This window comes from Tupaia chinensis, unplaced genomic scaffold (genome assembly GCF_000334495.1).
Source record: "Tupaia chinensis unplaced genomic scaffold, TupChi_1.0 Scaffold143584_1, whole genome shotgun sequence".
NCBI classification, from domain to species: Eukaryota; Metazoa; Chordata; class Mammalia; order Scandentia; family Tupaiidae; genus Tupaia; species Tupaia belangeri.
Genome location: NW_006203430.1, coordinates 3,745,888 through 3,761,538, shown reverse-complemented (window position 1 = coordinate 3,761,538; position 15,651 = coordinate 3,745,888). Strand labels below are relative to the sequence as shown.

Below are 15,651 nucleotides of genomic sequence, written 5' to 3'. Positions count from 1 at the left end.
TCTACTAGGCTGCAGCAGATCAGATCAAATCAAAATGGAGTCACGCGGCCGGCAAGTGGCATGGTGGTTAAAGGCGCTGGACTCCTACATGGCCGACCATGGTTCAAGTCTCAGACCTGGTGGTTTGCTTTCTCACTTCCTCTCTCTGTCTCTTTGTCTCTCTCTGATCAAACTGGAAAACAATAATGATAATAATAATAAATAAAGTTAAGTAAAATAATTGTTTTAAAAAAACAAAACAAAACAAAATGGAGTCACTCATGCTAAATATCACATAATCAAAATAAAACTTTAAAGATGCAGATTGATATCAGAATAGCTATTCCCAAAAACTGGTAATTCCAATTCTACCTAAGTCATCATAATAAAAAAGTCATTTCTGTTTTAACCATCACAAGAAAGTGACCCGGAGTAATATCATGTGAACCAACCAGCTTTTCCCCTATTGTTCTGTTTCCTTGTACAAACCTAGTAAAACCCATTGTTCGTCCATTGCCTAATGGGTGCTCTCTTTACTTTGTAGAATGGAAGCCACCTCAATTTAAGAGTCATAAATAAAATCCAATTAGATCTGTAACTAAATTTGTTGTAATTTTTTTCTTTTGATGGTATACCGACACATAACTACCACTGTGATCGAGATATAGAACATTTCCATCACTCTGAAAAGTTCTCTTCTACCCCAGTGCCTTCTGTCATTAAGGTTAGATTTGTCTTTTCTAGAGTTTCATATAGAATCATACAGTATGTACTCTTTTGTGGCTTCTTTTGCTCAGCATATTTTTCAAAAAAATTTTTAGAGGTTTTTTTTTTGTTGTTGTTGTTGTTTGTTTGTTTTTGCTATAGGTGCGTGTGCTCGCCAGACAGACAGAGAGAGACAGAGAGACAGAAAGCGAGAAATCACCTCCCAGGGGGGATGGCCACACCACAATCTCTTCTCCTCCATTCTCCTCTCAGGATCTTGGGCACACACGCACACGTGCCTGGTGTGAGTTTTAAGCCACTGGGTCTGGGACGTGAACTGCGGTCAACTACATGGGAGTCCAACGACATAGCTATTATGCTAACTGCTGGTCCCATCCGCATAATATTTTTGAGACTATTCATGTACTGTGATTTGTGCAGTTTGTCATGTGGGATCCAGGCATCTTAACTTCCATGCCACTGACTAGCCCCTAAGCTTTTTTTTTCTTCTTTCTTCTTTTAGTTGCCAGGAGGTATGTGTGCTCACTAGAGAAAGAGAACAAAGAGAGGAGAAAGCATCCCCCAAAGGGGTGTGATCATATTACAATCCGTCTCCTTTATTTCTGTTTTGTATTGGGATGTTGGGCACACATGCACACATCTGGGAATGTTTCTCAAGCCACTGGAGCTGAGATTCCAACTACTGTTGGCCATGTTGGATTTGGATCCCTTAACCACTGCGTTATAAGGCTGGCCCTATTATTTTTATTATTGAGTTGTAAGAATTGTTTATATATTTTGAATACTAGTTCGTTGTCAAATACTGCAAACATTTTCTCCCAATCTGTGGCTTGACTTAGTATTTTTTTATTTGTGTTTTTTGAACAGCAGATAGATTTTGTTTTGATGAGCTCTAATTTATCACTTTTTTCTCTGATCCATGTTTTTGGCATCATAAAATCTCTACTTACTCCAAGATCACAAAGCTTTTCCTCTTGCTCTTTATTTTCCCCCTAGAAGTTTTATAATGTGAACTTTAAGATTTAAGTCTATCAACCATTTCAAATTCATTTTTATTTAAAAAAAATGTTAAGTGTGTTTATTTTATTCATGGTAGTGTGTGCACAATCTCGGGAGAAAGAGAGAAGCATTCTCAATCTGTCACACTGTGATCCTCTTTTTTTGGCCCTAAGGCTCATCAGGATTTTGAACACAAGATCTGAACCCATGGTTGGCTGTGTGCCTTCCAGACTGTAGTTCAGTTTGCTATCTTTGTGCCACCAGGATGGACCTCAAGTTCATTAACATTTTTTATTACCAAAGGGTGTTTATTTGGGGGGGAGAGAGAGAGAGAGAGAAAAAGAAAGAGAGAGAGAGAGGAGGAAGAGAGAGAGAGAGAGAGAACCTCCTAATGGGTAATGGTCATGCTGCAATTATTTTTTCTCCAACCAGTCAGTTTTGGGGACATTCATGTATACATAGCCAGTGTATTTTTTCAAGCTGCAGACACCAGGACTCTAACTGCTGTTGTCAGCCATGTGGAATTTGGCTCCCCTAATCACTGTATTATGGGGGTAGTCTCTTCAATTTCACTTTTTTAAAAAAAAATTATTTATTTATTTATTATTATTATTAGTAGTAGTATTCAATTTGAGCAGAGAGAGAGAAAGACAGAGAAGGGAGAGTGAGAAAGCAAGCTGCCAGCTCTAAGACTTGAACTGTGGTCGGCCATGTGGGAGTCCAGCAACTTTACCACCACACCATCTGCTAGCCTCTCTTCAATTTCACTTTAATGTATGGTAAGGGTAAAGGTTTATTTTATTATTTATTTATTATTTTATTTATCTTTCTTTCTTTCTTTTTTCTTTTTTCTTTTTTTTTCTTTCTTTTAATTTGGCTAGAAAGGGACAGAGTGAGAGAGAGAGAGAGAGAGAGAAAGTGAGCTGCCATATCAAGGACTTGAACTGCAATTAGCCATGTGGGGAGTCCAGTACCCTTAAACCACTATGCCACCTGCTGGCCCCAGGTAAAGGTTTATTTTTAACCAAGTGAATATCCAGTTGTTTGCATATTACTTCTTATAAAACATCTATTATTTTTTCCATTTAATTACCTGGACATCTTTTAAAAAAGATATATGCGCCTATTTCTGGACTCTAATTCTCTCCTGTTGAGCTCTAAGTCTGCCCATTGATTCTTATTTCTATCCTATACAGTAATACCACTGTGTCTTAATTATTCTAATTTTCAGTATTTAAATCAGGTAAAATAAGTTCTCTACTTTTATACTACAGTTTCAAAATGATTCTGGGTACTTTAGATATTTTGTATTTCTTCACAAATTTTAGAATCAATTTATCAATTTCTTCAAAATAATTACTGAGATTGTGACTGGAATTATGTTGAGTATATGGACCAATTTGGGAAAGAATCCACATCTTCATAATGAATCATCTGTTCCATAAACATGTCAATGTACATTACTAGTTAGACTGGAAAGCAGACTTTAATCTTTTTTTTTTTAGATTCTTGTCATAGGGCACATATGCTGGCCAGAGAGAGAGACGGTGAGAGAGAAAGTAAGAAAACACCCCTTGGGGGGATGGCCATACCACAATCCCTTGTTTATTCTCCTAAGATTTGGGATACACATACACATGAACCTGACATGCCTTTCTTTTCTTTCTTTTTTTTTTTTTAAAGAATTATCTATTTTAATTTTATTTATTTATTCATTTTATTTTAATATTATCAGACACATATATTATGACACACACACAGAGAGAGAGAGAGAGAGAGAGAGAGAGAGAGAGAGAGAAAGTGAGAAAGCAAGCCATCAGGTCTGGGACTTGAAATGTGGTTGGCCACGTGGGAGTGTCCAGTGCCTTAACCACCATGCCACTTGCTGGCCCCCAATCTTTTTATTTTTTAAAGTGGAATAAAAATTATTTTTACAATTTTATTTGTTTTGGGGATACAGAAGAAATATCCTCATTTGTAAAATGAGAAACTTGGACTACATGGTCTTTAATGCCTCTTCCAACATCTTTAAGTAAGTAAACATATTTTACTGCTTTTCTCAGTGTTAGGGCTCAGAACGTGATAGTTCAAAATATGGCACATAGACATACTGAGCATTTTAAATATTTTAAAAAATTATATATGCACATATATTTATTTACATTTAATTATAGTATGTCTTTACAGCATATAATATGGGTTCTCAAAGCATAGATGTATTGCATGTCAGGCAAACCAAAGAAATATTGTACATAAAATTTAAAAAGTATTTTTTGAAAAGGAAATTGAGAAAACAGATATAGTGGGAAGGTCACTCTGACCTCCCTTCTTTTCTCTTGAAGCAAGCCATAAAAGAGTTTTCTGACCTAACAACCCTAAAAGTAGGTCATAAGATCCATGTGACAGAAGGATCCTGCTCTGTGCCTAAAGGCCAAGAAGAATCTGAACAAACAGGCCTTGCTGAGTCCCCCCAAGCCCCCAGCCCCACATCCATGTTATTTACATTAGATCATTGTGAGTTGACATTCTGGGAGCAAGAGGGATAGTAAAGCAGCAGCATTTTGGAGAGACTGGAAAGGACAGCTGAGGCATAAATTTAGGAAATGGCCTTTATTGAGGAAAGACACCTCACCCTCCAAGATGAGGGAAATTCAAGTAGAGATACATGCGCTACGACCATGTGACAGGAGAGCTGTGAAATAATTGTATCTCTTTGGGAGGGTGGCTTCTTCTACTTCTTTTTCTTTGCTCCTTTTCTTCCTCTATTCTAGATTTTATTTTTTCTACTGTTTCATTTCATTTTTTCTTACATGCATAGTATTGGTAACTACATTTTTGTCAAGAGCAAGGTCAGCCTGCTAAAATATGACTATTTCAGTAATCTGCTGATATCTCTTCTCCCGAGTTTCCATTTCTCCCATGGATCGTCACCCAAGTAATGAAAGTAAGATGATTGCAATTGAGTTGAGTATTATCAATGGAACTCTCATTGCAGTTCCTACAGATCGAATAAGGTTCGTTAGTTGAGATTTAATTCTTGGCTCTTCTCTGAATCCACCAATTCCCAGATCTGTTCCCTAGCCAATGTTCTTGAGGAAATGCTAACGCAGAGCAGGGCCACCTGCAGTATTGAGTACAGGGTGAAATCCATGGCCTCCACGACCTCCCTATGCCTAACTGATTCCTCCCATTGCCGCAGGGACACAGCAGCACCAGGGCCAGCGCTTTCCTCCCTAGCAGAAACTTTCATAGAAAGAAGGGAGTTGAGCTATTTCTGCCTGTGGCCTCACTTTTCTCTTTGAGGTTGAAGGGGATAAAGTTGTGTCCTGGCAGTAAGGAGGATGGGTAGAGGCTTTATAGTTTGGGGAAACTGAGAACATCTGGTAAGGAGGATGGCAAAGGAAACTGGTCAAAACCAGTGGAATGTCCACTGGTCCTTTGTTCACAATATCCAAAGACAAGGCTTCTCTCCTGTTTTAGAAGTACCTGGTATTAACTGCTCAGTTTTTAACAGAACTGAAACACATAGAAAATTAAAGTATACTCTTTTAAAACAATACACATACCCATGAAGGATGCCTTTGTGTAGGTAAGGAGTCTGCTTGGGCACCTCTTTGTTTGATTGAGGCCTAGCCGCTCAGAGACATCTCTACAGGCATCAGAGAGATTCACCACCCTATTTTGCCATGAAACTATTCTTACACACTTTCTAGCAAATGCAGGCTACTCAGTAATTAATCGAGATGCCTTATTGCCATCGGAAGTGTTCAAGCACAAGATGAACAACCTACTCTTTTGGATGTTATAGAGAAGATTCATATGAGCATAAGATATTTAGAAGCATAACCACTAAGGAATTTAAAAATTCAAACACTCTATGATTTAAAGGAACTATAGTCTTTCTGAGTTGAAGAATAAAGCCCACATTATCATCTCTCATCATGGTGTATGCTAATGCCTTTGTGAACAGTCTATGAAGCAAGATGATAGAATGTCTGTACATGAAGTTACTGGTTAATCTAGCATAGAAAAATCTAGTTACCATGAGCAGTCAGATGGAGAAAAATGATTATGATGAAGAGAAGACCCCAGGGAGAGGGCTTTTCTGCTTGAATAAGTAAATGTCAAAATTAAATCACTTCAACTGGGAAAAGCATATCAAATGCAAAATGTAAGGAACCACATGATAGGAAATGGAGACAGGCCCCAGCACGATGTTTTTCAATTTTTAAAAACCACAATATACATTTTATATCATGATTCAATGCACATACACATACACCTGACTATAACAAAAGTTGTATAGAATAATATTTATCCTTACTATAGGCACTCTGCACACTGACATTTTCTCTTCTGCTCTAACTTTTAGTGGTTATTATTGTTATTTTTAGTTGGCTATAGGGTGTGTGGACTGGCCAGAGAGAGACGAGGATGGGGTGGAGGGAATGAGAAATCACCTTCCAGGGCGACCACACCACAATCTCTTCTCCTTTCTCCTTTTGGGATTTTAGGTATGCATGCCTGTGTGATTGAAAAACACACCAGATAAAGGATTTGAACCGCACGATCAGCTATGTGGGATCCAGTGCCCTAACCATGATGCCACTGGCTAGCCCTAAATATTTTATTGACGCATAGCAAATATGCAGAGAAGTACATGATTACAAGGGTGGAGCTGGATGATACATCATGTAGCCTATATTTTTTTCTATTCAGTTTAATTTTTGTAAAATATATGTAATATTTACCATTTTATCCATCTTTAAACATACAATTTTGTGGCATTAAGTGCATTCACACCGCTGTGCAACCATCACCACCACTCATCTCTAGAACTTTTTAATCTTCCCAAACCAATATTCTGCCTCCATTAAATAATAACTCCCCATTTCCCCCTCACTAGCCTCTGGAAGCCACCGTTCCACTTTCTGTTTCTGTGAATTTAAGTACCCTCGGTACTAAATATAAGTGAACGCACACAGTGTTTGTCCTTTTGTGTCTGGCTATTTCACTTAGCATACAGTCTTCAAGGTTCTTCATGTTATAGTATGTGTGGGAATTTCCTTCCATTTTAAGGCTAATATTCCATTGTGTGTATATACCACATTTTGTTTATCTGCTAATGCCTTTGTGAACAGTCCATGAAGCAAGATGATAGAATGTCTGTATGTGAAGTTACTGGTTAATCTAGCATAGAAAAATCTAGTTACCATGAGCAAAGGTCCATTTATGGACATTTGGGTTGCTTCTACCTTTTGGCTATTGTGAGTAAGGCTGCTATGAACATGAGTGTACAATTATAATTTAATAAAAAATGAATTGTAATGCATCACATCAATTTTACTCATCTTGAGAAAGATGGATGTAGTAGTTCATGAACTGAAATTAAATGTACTCTTTCCATTGAGACAGAAAGTAACCAGGGTACTTTCGCATTCTTCATTTTTCTGATTCTTTCCTTCCTTCCTTTCTTCCTTCCTTCCTTCTTTCCTTCCTTCCCTCCTTTTCTTCTTCTTCTTCTCTTTCTTCTTCTTTTTTTTCTTCTTTTGCCACAGTGTGTGCACTTACCAGAGAGAGATGGAGAAAGGGAAAGTGAGATGAAAGCGAGATGGGGTGCTGGACCAGCCAGTTGTTCTGCATGCTCAGGAGTGAGGAGTGAGTAGTTAGTGTCACTTACTGCTAAACGTGAGACTAGAGGAACTGGACTTGCCCAGAAAACTTCAGAGAGCCCACAGATTATCTAAAAGTTGGTTATTGAGCTGCTGTGGTTAAGATGTTGTATAGCCTTTGAAATAAGTCTTGTTTAGAGAATGTGCTTCTTTGAGGTCTCAGTTTGTTGTTGTATAACAAATCTCTGCAAAACATAGTAGCTTTAAAAGCCAGCAGGTCTGGGGGCTGGCATTTGGGCCTGCACTAGCTTTGCTGTTTCCTGGGGCCACTCATGGGCTATGGTCATCTGTCAGCTCCTCCAGACTGCGTGCTCCCGGACGGCGTTCCTCTCCTGTATTCACTGTGGGCTGTGCCTCTCTCTCCAGCTCTCATCCTCACCTAGCCTTCTTCCTATGAAGACTCAGTAATTGAAGAGGGAGAGAGGAGTTGTAAAGCTTTTTGAAGCCTCGACACAGAAACCCTACTACATCGCTTTCTCCACAGTTTATTAGATGGAGCAAGTTCCAAGTCTGCCCAGATTCCGGGTGTGGGGAAGTAAGCTGTACCTCTTGGTAAAGGAATAGCAGAATCAATTGTAAAGTGGCATGCACACAGATGTTGAATGGATTGTTGTAGCCACTTTGCCAACAATCTACTATATCCCACTGCAATCTAGCAACGATCTATGACACCTGAAATTCTTGTTTCTAAAAAATAGGACTTTGACCCAACATAAGCATTTGTGATAATGTACTTACAGATCTACCTGCACACACACACACACACACACACACACACACACACACACACAATGACATACATACAAGATTGTTCATTTTAGTAGTTCTAATTAAAAACAGCTCAAGAATCCATTAATATGGAACTAATTAAATAAATCATGGCATACAAAAATGTAGAATGCTATACACCGGTAAAACGAATTAGGACGCTCTAATGTATCAACACAGAGCAATCTCTAGGATATATTGTTTATTAACAGAAATTAAAGGGCCGAACAGTGTATACTGTGTCTCAAAAGTTTTAGTGCAGTTTTGAGAACAAGGTTCCACATGGCTACTGTGAACTAGATTTTTAAGGGAATGAAGACTTTCTACTAATAATTCAGCCTCCAAAAGTTTTAGTGCAGTTTAAACTTCTATAATGCTAGAAGTGCTGTTAACATACAAGAAACATGATTTAAAAACACAGTTGTAGGGAACCAGCAGTGAGCGTAATGGCTATGTCGCTGGACTCCCACGTAGTCGACCGTGGTTCGTGTCCCGGACCCGGTGGCTTAAAACTCACGCCGGGCGCGTGTGCGTGCCTGCCCAAGATCCCGAGAGGAGAATGGAGGAGAAGGGATTGTGGCGTGACCATCCCCCCTGGGGGGTGATTTTTCGCTTTCTGTCTCTATGTCTCTCTCTGTCTGTCTGGCAAGCACACGCGCCCTACAGTGAAAATCTCTCCAAAAAAAAAAAAAAAAAAAACACAGTTGTAGGGGTTGGCAGGTGGAATGGTGGCGAAGGGTGCTGGACTCCCACTTGACTGACCATGGTTTGAGTCCCGGACCTGGCAGCTTACTTTCTCGCTCTCTCTCTTTCATACTCTGTACCTCCTCTATGGTCAAATTAAAAATAAATAAATAAATAAAGTTAAAAATAATAACTCTTAAAAAAAACCACAGTTGTATGCATTTCTTATTTAATTATTCATCTTGCAAATTTGGAATAATAACTTTTCATTTTAATGCTTTTGTTTCATCAGTATTTGCTGTCTTCAATCAGATACTGAAACAAAAATTAAGATAAATTTATTATTTAGAATGCATAAAAATAAGTAAAAGAGAATTCAGTAATGCATTTTCAAAGTACGTTATTTGAAAGTTGGTAGCATTTACATTTCTGAAATTACTAATGCCTAAAACTGCACCAAGACCTTTGGGACACCTTATACAGAGCGTGCTATCTTCTGTTTAAGAAAAGAGTAGAAATAAGTTGTGTGAGTTTCTGAAACAAGTTACCACAAACCTTGTGGTTTAAAACAACATGAATTTATTTTCTGTTAGTTCCGGAGCTCGGTAGTCTCAAATACATCAGCAGGGAAGCCTCCTCGGAGACTTTTTTTTTTTTTTTTTAAAGCAAGGTGGACGGTTTATTCATGAGTGCATTTTACCTTCACCCTTTACCTAAACACTATTTTTTTTAAATAAGTAAGGCCTATTTCCAGAAAACAGGAATAATTCTTCATCACACTTATTTGTATTTCACTTCTTTTTGAGGTTAGATTCTAGGGCCCTTAAAGATTCCCAAACTAGTATAATATTTACGTTTCTGTAGCCAGAGACAGTTTGAATCACGTTGTCCATCTTTGATTAGACTCCAGTCATAACCCACCCTCCCACCCTCCCACCCTCCCAATTTACACAGCAGGCACACCGAGAACCAGCATATCAAAGCAGAACATACACAGCTCTAAGATAAGAAAACTCCTATGAGGAAGAAAGGAAGCCAGTCACCTCCCAGACTGACATTTAGTTACTGTGCGCATGTTCACGCATCTTCAGGCAGCATGCTCATGGAGTAATTTAACATGAAGTCCATGGTCTGTGCGGTGCTAAGATACTTAGCGGTTTGCTGTATCACATTCTGGCCTTCCCCAGACGTTTCCAAGATGGCCTCCAGATCACCGGCAGGAAGAACTTGCTGGAACTGCATGGAGGACTGCAGAGACTCCTCTCCACAGTTATAGAATGACGCGTCCCAGGCCGGGGAGCACCAGGTCTGGCTATTCCAGGACTGGGTGCTCCAGGACTGGGTGCTCCAAGCCTGGGTGTTCCACGACTGGGTGTTCCAGGTCGGGTTCCACCCTGGAAAGTTTCCTGATGGGTTCACTGGGCATCCCTGGTGGTAGGCGGCATAGATCCCGGGGTATTCAGCAGGTGTTGGGCCCTTCTGAGTCACACCACTGCAGTTCTTTGGCCACTTGTTTTTCTGCCTCTGCTTACATTTCATTCTCTGGTTCTGGAACCAGGTCTTAACCTGTTTGTAGCTGAGGTTCAGAATGTCGGACAGCTCCTGCATCTGCTAGAGGCTGAGGTACTTCTGTCTCTGAAATCTGGCGTTGAGCACACACAGCTGGGTGGCAGAGAACACAGTTCTGCTCTTCTGTTTCTTGACCTGGACCTTCTCTTCCTTCTTCACTGAGCTCTTATCTACTCTGGGACTAGTGGAAGAGTCCGGGCTCTCCCGAATAAGCGGATCCACCGAGGAAGGTAGGGATGATACAGTCTCGGTGTGGGGCACCTCAGACGATGACATTGGCAAGGCCAGATCCTGTTCTTCCTGCCCACCGCTCACAGGCGGAGGTGGAAAACCCATAGAATCCAATGGCTCAGAACCAGGCAGGCGTTGGGGACAAGCTGGATCCACACTCATGTTATCAAGAAAGTGGCGGGGGAGGGGGAAATCAACCAAATGTAAAAAAAAAAAAAAAGACTAAGCCTTGCAGACAAGTGTTTAGGTGGATGATCTTAGCGAAGTGTGTTCTCCTTGGAGTCTTTATGGAAGAATCTGCCCCTTGCCTTTTCTAATCTCTAGAGCCACCTGCTGCTCTTGGCTCATAGCCTTCCCCCCCCCCCCCTTCAAAGGAGCATAGCATCTTCCAGCCTCATGTTTTTCCTCTGACTCTGATTCTCTTCTCTCTCATTTATCAGGATCCCAGTGACTACACTGGGCCCACCTGAATAGTCCAAAATAATTTCCCCATCTCAAGGGCCTCAGCTTAATCACAATTGCCATGTGAAGTAACCACAGGGCATCATTGTTCTGACTGCTGCATGAGTACAGTCATTTTGGGTTTGTATTTGCAGAATGCTACACTAGAAGGATGAATAAGAAAGTAATAAAAGTGTTTGCTCATGGGGCAGTGAGAAACCAGGACAGGTTGGAAGCTCGAATTCCTAATGTATGTCACTTTATGTGGATTTGATATCTGAATATATACATGTATTTCCTACTAAAAATGAACAATAATACTTATTGAAAAGGTAGGGCCTATTTATTTTCAGGTATCCTTAGCTAGGGATACCAGACTTTCGTAAACTTGGATGTCATGGAAATAACAACTTTTTTTTTCCTTACCTTTTGTCAAAGGGTGTGTATATTCACCAGAGATGGAGAGAAACAGGGAGAACACGTCCCCATGGGGCATGGTCACACCACAAACACTACTTTTCCATTTCTCCCTTCTTATGGGATTTTGGGCACACATGCACATACACAATGTGGTGTTTTGTTTGTTTGCTTGTTTTTGTTTTTGTTTTGTTTTGTTTTGTTTTAGAGGTTTTTGCTATAGGGCGTGTGTACTCACCAGAAAGACAGAGAGATAGAAAGCGAGAAATCCCCCCCCATGCCTCAATCCCTTCTCCTCCGTTCTTCTCTCGGGATCTTGGGCATGTACGCACATGCGCCCAGTGTGAGTTTGAGTCACCGGGTCCAGGACTCGAACCACTACATGGAAGTCCAGCGACGTAGCCATTACACCAACTGCTGGTCCCCACAATGTGTTTCTCAAGTCATTAGTTTGAGACTCAAACAGCAGTGTTGGTCACGTGGGATCTGGCTGCATTAACCATTACACTACTAGCTAGCTGATAACATAATTTATAAAAAATGGCTGAATTAATTCTGTAGAGTCAAAATCAAATGAATTTACTAACATGCAATAGACTATGAATTTTATGCAGAGCGAATTCTGCAATGTGTTTAATTCATTCTCACTGGGGGAGCGGTGAGAGCCAGTGTGACTGAAGGGGGTGGTTTTAGTCCTGTCTGGGATGTCTCAGTGTGATTCAGGCTGCTTGGCCTTTTGGTGTAGGCCTGATTTCCTGCTTTTGGCGTTTCCAAGTCACAGCCAGTTCTCGGTCTCAGCTGTGCACACACCTCGGCCAGGGCAATCTGCATCTCTCTGTGAAATGATCTGGGTTTCAGAAATGATGGACCCCACCCACAGAGATGAGGGACAGGGACTGTGTCCTCATGTCCTCAAAGCACTTTAGTCACGGGGGCTGCCACTTGGTGCTTATGCGTGAGCCAGCCCTGACTCACTGAACCAAGAAGAAAACACTTCCAGGAGGACAATTTGCCAGGGCCATGTGCTGCCGCAGTTAGGAGGGAACCTGAGGGAGAAGCAGTGGGGAAATAAACACAGCACCGGCTTCATTGCAGGGCTCCGCTGGGCTGATGACGCGGAAGGGGAAAGATTGTGCTGCCTCCAGGGCTGTTCCTGTACAGATTCACAATTGGCAGGTGGCTGTGACCTCTCGAGTGTGTGCAGCCATCACCCTCCCCTGTTCCTACCCACCTTCCCCTTCCTCCCCTGCCCCCTGGCAGGAGCCTAGTTGTTGTTTATCTTTGGTTGCTACAGAGGGGACTGCTCTTTGAGGAGGAAAAATAATCACTGGTGGTTTAGAGGAGCAGCCTGGCAGGAGATGGCCTGTCTTCTGCAGATGGCAAGCTGACCCATCATGCTGAGTAACAAATCAACCCAGGTGAAGCCTTCAGGTGTGTCCGTCCAGGGGACGGCTGTGGATGAGTCACAGCCACTCAGCTTGATGCAGGACTGGCCACTTCCCAGCCTTGTCCTGAGGGATCCTGGCATTCACTCAGCTCCTCTGATCATTTCCTTCCTCTCAGCCCTGTGAGTGGTAGGGAGAGGGTAGAGTGGACAAGAGGCCCCTGCTTGCAGCTCGGAGGACTTCAGGCTTGGGCTGTAAAATTTACCCCTCTCCGGGGGCAGCCTGCATGTGCTCTGTCTGACCATGACTCTTCCTTAGGCCTTGCCAACATCTTCCCAACACACTCACTGGCCTCAAGGTCAAGTTGAACAAGGGTTTGTGGCTAGATGATAAAAACAGCAAAAGTAAGCATTGCATTAAGTAGTCTACACTGGAATGCCTGAAACAGTAGTGGTAAATGATTATTCTTTCCAGCTACAGCCTTCCGGATCTCTCCTAAGAAGTGATCTTTGGCTGAGTTATCCACCAGGCCTTTCTTGGAGGTGGGGGTGAGGAAGGAGCATTTCAGATGAGAAATGTGTCATAAAGGGAGGAAACTTTAGAGGTGACTAGTTCTAGTTTAGGGGGGTGAAGGCCAAGAAGGGAGGGACTAAAGAAATCTGAGCAGATAAAGTAAGAAGGAAGTGGGACTTTGGGGGAAACATGATATAAAAAGGTGAATTTTAGGAAAGTTTTCCATGTGGTTCATGGGGCAAATCCCCTTCTTTTTGGGTATCTTCAAAAACACTTCTGTGACGAGCCTGTCACTGTTCAGTGTGTTGGATCTGCTTTGTCTTTCTATGTACATTTGTAACATGTAGCCTGGCCCAGGAGACCATGAGCCGGAGGTGGCCCAGGCTCCCCAGACCATAGCATCTGCATACCACCTTGGTGGGTGGTAGGCAATCCCAGGATATCAAGATGAGGAGTGGGACCCAACTTGTAGCCTAGAGGTTAAGGGAGCCATATTCCACATGACTGATCACAGTTTTAATCCTGGCCTTGGAGACTTGAAAAACACATAGGGCATGTGTGTGTGCACCCCAAATCCCAAAGGGCTGGAGAAATGGGAGAGAAAGGATTGCTTCATGGGGGGTTGTGATTTCTCCCTCCCTCTCTTGTTCACTCTCTCTGGTGAGTCATGTACCCTCTGGCAACTAAAAAGGAAAAGTGAGGATGAAAGGTCATGAGGTAGGGGAAAAAGTGAGCAAGTGACAGACCATGTGTCACAGTGGTGGCTACAGCCTCACAAGGAAGAGAGCAGCTGTACAGGACATTCTGGGAAGGTTACCTGGAATCATTGATTTTGCAATAGCCCATCAGGAGTGGGAAAATGAGCGAGCAATTGATCTGTGAGCTCCTTCCCATCTGATTTTCACTGGCTTTTGTTCAAAGGGGTTTTATCTCTGTCATGTGTCTGCATGTGTCACCAACCTCTGTGGGAAGCCACTGGCATGGTCAGAGGCTCTAGGGGTCTATTTGTTCCCCACCTGGTTTCTGGGGCTGCAGCTCCCACCTTCAGTAGATGTTATGGCCATTATATTGAATCCCAGCCCTGCTCTGCCAGAGAAGTCTGAGGCAGGGGGCCGAGTTGGGTGATGGTGTGCTAATGGTGGCTGTACCTGGAATAAGCAGCTGAAGCCCAGGGATCAGCTGGGGGAAGCGGATCTGGGGAGGTGTGCCAACTGGTGTGGTGCAGTACTTTTATGCCAGTGGGAGAAGGCACATCTTCCTCAAGACATTGTGCTTCTGTCTGTTGGAAAAATTACCATAATATACTGATTTTGGGTAATAAAAAATAGGTTGGTTCCAGGCTGACTACGTGGCCTAGTGGTTAAGAAAAACGGATCCCACATGGCCGATGGCATGGTTTGAGTCCTGGACGTCCACTTGAAGAACAAACCAGGCACGTGTACATGCATGCCCCAGATCCCAACAGTATAGGGAAATGGAGGAGAAGGGATTGAAGTGTGACCATTCCTTCCTCATGAGAGGATGCTTTCTCTCTGTCTTTTTGTCTTGCACACATGCTCTCTGGCAAATTAAAGAACACATACATTAAAAAAAAATAAAATAAAGCCTGTATATCTAAAAAAAGTTGCTTCTATCTGCCTGAAAATTGCCTTGATAAATATACATATGATGTCTACAATGTGAACTTGTATTGTCGCTCCTTATTTTTAGACCTTGATGTCCTCCATTGGTTTTAGGATAAGTCTGAATAAAATCCAAACTCCTTAGAATTGGTCACACTTCTTTTACCATCAGACCCACTCCCTACCTCTCCATCCTGTCTGTTATGTTTCCATCATGGGTCTTCTTCACTCCTCCATCCTGAACTCTGTCATTTCCCCTAATGTGCAATGTTTCTCACTCAGGTGTAGTTCTCTAAACAACCACCTGTAGAAGTTCCAACACCCAAACCCACCACGGCCCCGTCTCCTTGGGTTGTGTTTATGTGTACTTGTTTGTCACACTAGCTAGGGTGCTCCTCACAAGTTGTTGATTCACTTTGGGGCCTCATTGTATAGTGTTCTTTTTTAAGTTCATATTTCTTCCATAAGAGAATGAGACAAATGAGAGAGATAAGATCTTTATGTTGCAATCCATCCCTCACCTCCACCAGCCAAGATCATGGGCATACATGTGGACCTACTGTGTACAGGGAGACCTCAGGACACAATATGGGATCTTCCCAGGTGGGCCTAGCATCACAGAGGGTTGTGTTGCTACTGTACCAC

The 15,651-nt window shown here is 42.0% G+C and overlaps 2 pseudogenes; both read right to left on the bottom strand.

Moving 5' to 3' along the window:
- Positions 1–4,631: 4,631 nt before the first annotated feature.
- LOC102491137 (immediate early response 3-interacting protein 1 pseudogene) lies at positions 4,632–4,855 on the bottom strand (annotated as a pseudogene).
- Positions 4,856–9,905: 5,050 nt separating this feature from the next.
- Positions 9,906–10,790, bottom strand: LOC102490732 (homeobox protein NANOG pseudogene; annotated as a pseudogene).
- Between the last annotated feature and the right edge of the window lie 4,861 nt (positions 10,791–15,651).